Source organism: Citrus sinensis, chromosome 8 (genome assembly GCF_022201045.2).
Source record: "Citrus sinensis cultivar Valencia sweet orange chromosome 8, DVS_A1.0, whole genome shotgun sequence".
Taxonomy (NCBI): Eukaryota; Viridiplantae; Streptophyta; class Magnoliopsida; order Sapindales; family Rutaceae; genus Citrus; species Citrus sinensis.
Window position 1 is genome coordinate 15688637 of NC_068563.1, and position 6020 is coordinate 15694656.

General features: G+C 37.8%; 1 pseudogene; it reads right to left on the minus strand.

Annotated features, from left to right (window-relative positions):
• Positions 1 to 623: 623 nt before the first annotated feature.
• LOC102624068 (uncharacterized) lies at positions 624 to 5344 on the minus strand (annotated as a pseudogene).
• Between the last annotated feature and the right edge of the window lie 676 nt (positions 5345 to 6020).

Genomic DNA, 6020 nt, shown 5'->3' on the forward strand with positions numbered 1-6020 from the left:
CGAACCCTGTCAAGAACTGACGCGACCCTAATCAATTTAGTTCCCAAAATCGAATCTAAACCAGGAATGGAATGGAACCTCGACCCAATACTTATTGAAAGCACAAACCTTGGTATGTGAAGATGCCACAATCAGCAATGGATGGTCTGATTGATAAGTCAGGAATTTGAATGCCACGAGGGAAATCCGATAAGTTTAAAAAGTTCGTAAAGAACCAAAGAGAATTAACTCTCTCACCAATTGCATCAAAAACTTCTCCTCTGTTTATTGAATATGAGTACTTTATATAGGGTTGGTTACAAGAATTTTTGGAAATAAATCCTAACCCAAAAATAAAATCTAAATCTAAATCTTCCCTAATAGGAAAGAATCTAAATCAAATCAGAATCCTAATCTAAGTAAATAGGAAATAATTTAAACTAAATCAGGATCCTAATTGTCTTAAATGCCTTACATCAATTAAATGAAAATTGGGAGATTAAAATAGAAATAACTGATTTGATTCCCTAATAGCCTCCTCGGAAAGTATCTGAAAAAGGAAAATAATATATTTTCCTGCCATAATGTTTAAGCCAACTCCCTATTTCATGGAAGTGACTATTTGGAAACTTCAAGAGCCGGAATCATGCATTATCATGTGCGATTCCTTCAATGGGCCTCCACGAATTTGATTGAGCCCAAGTTGCTTGAATCAATCCATTAAGTGCTTCATTGAATTTCTTTGCTCGAGCTCTTATAACGGGTCCGACGGGAACTTGAATAGGATTTGAATATGCCTCATCCCATGTGCTTGTGATAGTTTTATCCTTAATCTCATCATTCCCCTCATCTTAAAGAGGATTTGTCCTCAAATCATCACCTACATCAAAAGGACTCAAATCAGAAACATTAAAAGTAGCACTTACATTGTACTCACTAGGCAAATCTAGTTTGTATGCATTGTCATTGATCCGTTCCAAAATTTGGAATGAGCCATCCCCTCGAGGTAATAACTTAGATTTCCTTCGTTCCGAAAATCGTTCCTTGCGCATGTGTAACCACACCCAATCACCGGGTTTAAAGACTAGCTTATGTCACCCTTTGTTGGCTTGTTTAGCATATTGCTCAGTTCTCCGCTCAATGTTGAACTTCGCCTTCTCATGTATCTATTTAACAATTTCAGCCTTTTTCTTGCCATCTAAGTTAACATGCTCAGAAACAGGTAATGGAGTTAAATCCAATGAGGTGAAAGGATTAAAACCATAAATAATTTCAAACGGTGAATACTTAGTAGCAGAATGAATAGAACGATTATAAGCAAACTCAACAAGTGGTAAACAATCTTCCCAAGTTTTGATGTTCTTTTTAATGATAGCTCGCAACAGAGTAGATAAAGTTCTATTCACAACTTCTGTTTGACCATCAGTTTGAGGGTGACAAGTAGTTGAAAATAACAACTTAGTTCCTAACTTAGCCCATAAGATTTTCCAAAAGTAACTTAAAAACTTAGCATCCCTGTCAGAAACAATTGTTCCGGGCATACCATGCAACCTCACAATCTCCCTAAAGAATAGGTCAGCAACATTAGAAGCATCATCCATTTTGTGACATGGAATAAAATGTGCCATCTTTGAAAATCTATCTACAACCACAAAAATTGAGTCTTTCCCTTGTCTAGACCTCGGTAAACCTAGTACAAAATCCATCGAAATATCAGTCCAAGGTGCACTAGGTATTGGCAAAAGGGTGTATAAACTATAAGGTTGCACTTTCGATTTGGCTTGCCTACAAGTGACACATCTACCACAAAGTCTTTCAACATCTCGTTTCATATGTGGCCAATAGAAGTGTTCCTGTAAAACTGCTAGAGTCTTTACAACTCCAAAATGCCCCATTAACCCTCCTCCATGGGATTCTCTCACTAACAAATCTCTCAAAGAACAATTAGGCACACGCAGTTTATTCTCCCGAAATAAATAGCCATCATGCCTAAAGCATTTACCGACTACGGTCTTGTCACAAGCTTGGTATTCAACACTAAAATCATGGTTTGATGCATACAATTCCTTAATATGTTCAAAACCAAGTAGTTTAGCATTAAGTGTTGAGATTAAGACATACCTGCGGGAAAGCGCATCTGTAACAATGTTTTCTTTACCTTGCTTATAACGAATGACATATGGAAATGTCTGAACGAATTCTACCCATCGAGCATGCCTCTTGTTCAGCTTGTGTTGGCCTTTAAGGTGTTTCAAGGACTCATGATCGGTGTGAATCACGAACTCCTTAGGCCATAGGTAGTGCTGCCACGTTTCTAACGCTCGAACCAACACATGCAACTTCTTATCGTAAGTAGCGTAGTTTAAGGCTGCCCTACTCAACTTTTCACTAAAGTAAGCAATTGGTCGTCCTTCCTGCATTAGAACTGCGCCAATACCAATACCTGAGGCATCATATTCAATTTCAAATATTTTATTAAAGTTAGGCAAAGACAATAAAGGAGCATTGGTCAGCTTTTAATTGATTATTTGAAATGCCTTCTCTTGCGCTTCTCCCCACTTGAATCCAACATCTTTTTTTATTACTTCAGTAAGCGGTGCGGCTAATGTACTAAAGTCTTTCATAAATCGTCGATAGAAACTAGCAAGCCCATAAAAGCTTCTCACATTACTTACACTTGTGGGACTTGGCCATTCTTGGATTATACGTACCTTTTCCTCATCAACCTGTATACCCTGTGCACTCACAACAAATCCTAGGAACACAAGTTTGTCGGTGCAAAAATTACACTTCTTCAGGTTAGCAAACAACTTTTCTTTTCTAAGCACATCTAAAACAGATTTCAAATATACTATATGATCGTTTATGTTTTTGCTATAAATGAGGATATCATCAAAATAAACAACAACAAACCTGCCAATAAAAGCTTGCAAGACATGATTCATAAGTCTCATAAAAGTGCTCAGGGGCATTAGTTAGACCAAAAGGCATGACTAACCATTCATACAAACCATATTTTGTTTTAAAAGCAGTTTTCCATTCTTCTCATTCTTTCATTCTAATATGATGATATCCACTTTTCAAATCAATTTTGGAAAACACAAGACCCATGTAATTCATCAAGCATGTCATCTAGCCTAGGAATAGGATGTCGATACTTTACCGTTATATTGTTGATGGCTCGACAGTCAACACACATCCTCCACGTCCCATCCTTCTTAGGAACTAATAAAACAGGAACTGAACATGGACTCATGCTTTCTCTCACGTACCATTTTTCCATTAATTCATTAACCTGCCTTTGAAGTTCCTTGGTCTCCTCCAGATTGCTCCTATAGGCTGGTTTATTTGGAATGGCTGCACCAGGCACAAAATCAATCTGATGCTCAATCCCTCGGATTGGAGGTAAACCATGTGGTGTTTCCTCAGGAAAGACATCCTTATACTCTTGCAAAAGAGAAGTAATAGAACTAGGTAAAGTAGGGTCAAATTCATTAGTATTTAAAAATGCCTCTTTGAACAAAAGTATAATCATCAGCTGATGTAAAAACAACATTTTTTTATCTCACTCACTCTTGCGTAGAAATTCTTTTGTTTTCCCTCTAATTTTTGCTCAATGGCCATATATTTTCTTTGGTTTTTCTCTCACATTTTCCTCAGCCTCTTTTTGAATTTCACTCGCGTTTTCTCTTATTTTCTTTTCTTCACTCTCTTTTTGTAGGCTCACTTGGTCTCCATAAACCTGCTTTGGTGTCAATGGAACAAAAGTGATGTTGCGTTGATTAAATACAAATGAGCATTTGTTGGTGAAGCCATCATGTTTCACACGTCTGTCGAATTGCCAAGTCTGCCCAAGTAACAAGTGTCTAGCCTGCATTGGCACTACATCACAAAGCACCTTATCTTCATACTTGCCAATTCGAAAAAGTCACTAGTACCTGCTTGTTCACTTTCACCTCTCCACTGTCATTTAACCACTGTAGTTTGTATGGCCATGGGTGTTTAAGTGTCGAAAGCCCTAACTTCTCTACCATGATAGTACTAGCAACATTAGTACAACTTCCTCCATCAATAATTATACTACATACTTTGTCTTGAACATAGCACCTAGTATGAAAAATGTTTTCCCGTTGCGCAGCTTCGTCTTCCTTTACTTGCACACTCAAAGCTCTCATCGCTACTAAGTCAATTCACCAGGGGTTATATACTCTTCATCTTCGACATCCTCTAATGGTGGTATCTCATTCTCTTCCGTCTCATCTTCAGTTACAATCTCACCATTGTCCCACAATACTATAACTCTTTTATTCACACATTCACTTGCGATATGCCCCCTGCCTTGACATTTAAAACACTTAATGTCACGATTCCTAATAGTAGGAGTTACGGTGTTACCTTGTGTATTGTGCTTGGAGGGCTCGGATCTTAGCTTAGGTGTAGTAGATGCTTGTGACTTCTCGTCTTGTTTCACATAGCTCGACTTCCAAGGAGTGGAACTCGAGTTTGGGGCTACATGAGTGTTACCCCTCCTCTTGAGTTGCTGCTCAATCTTGATGGCTTTGTGGACTATTTCCTCAATCTCCACATAATGTTACAACTCAACCTTATCTGCAATTTCCCGATTAAGTCCATTTAAGAATCGTGTCGTGGTAGCTTCTCTATCCTCCTCCACATTTGCTCTAATCATGGCAATCTCCATTTCTTTATAATAATCCTCAACGCTTCGGCTACCTTGTGTAAGACGTTGTAATTTTTGGTACAAGTCTCGATAACAATGGTTAAGTACAAAACTCTTTCTCATCAATGATTTCATTTAATCCCATGTCTCAATTGGACGTTCCTTATTTCGCCTCCTGCTTATAACAAGTTGATCCCACCAAGTAATAGCATAGTAAGAAAACTCAATCACAACCAATTTTACTTTTTTCGCCTCTGAATAATTATGGCAGTCAAATATGAACTCCATTTTCTTCTCCCATTCAAGGTATGCTTCTAGGTCGGATTTTCCTTGAAAAGATGGAATCTTCATCTTTATGCCACTCAATTCATCATCTCTATTCCTATCTCTCCTACCTTGTCTATCTCTCCTATAGCTACCCACTGAGTCCTCTCCTTCATTATACTCATCCCTATAATAGTCATCAATCTCTCCTCTAGCTAGAGCTCTTTCTCTCCTATGTGCTTGGGGAACGGGTTGTGGCTGCCCTACACGTGTGGTCTCCACCCAATCCAAACGCTCGTGGATGAGCTCTAATTCAGCCCTCATTATCCTTCTCATCTCTCCTATCAATGCTTGAATTTGTAAATTCGGAGTAGTTGCGGATTGATTCTCTTCATTTGTGTTTTGTTCTAGGTTGTGAGACATAGCTATTATCCGCAAAAGAACGTTGGAAATAATGTGGAAGGACCTCACCTCACTCCCTTACGTGTTTCACTCAAGAAAAATGACTCACTCAATTCCACTCGTGTTTCACTCAAATTATTGGCTTTTACCCTCTAATATGCTTACACTCTCTTTCCTTTTTCCACTTTTAGTAATCCTTACTCGATTCTTATCAAACTAATGAAACCAATATCAAGATTTCAGCAGCAATTCACAAAGATGACAACTAAGGAGAATTTAATTTCAAGAGTAAGAAGGCAATGTGTACGAAAGTCGAGTTTTGATTTTGGACAAAATTTTCACCGATGGGGTAAAACTTGTTTTAGACTTCCAAGACACAAATAAAAAAATGAAAGATTTTAAGAGGAGGTTGGAGTTTTTTTTAAGGAAAAAGAATAGGTAAAACTTGTGGATTTAAGGAGAATTAAACCAGAAAGATGCAAAATTGCTTTTAAAAGGAAACCCAAAAAATACTGTTCACGCGGCACTGTTTCATGAAAATACTATTCACGATTTTTTTTTAGATACTAGAACAAGATGAAAAATTCAAACAAGAATGAAAAACAACAAAGATAGATGGATCTGACCTTGAAACCTAGGCTCTGATACCAAATGATACGAACCCCGTCAAGACCTAACGCGACCCTAATCAATTTAG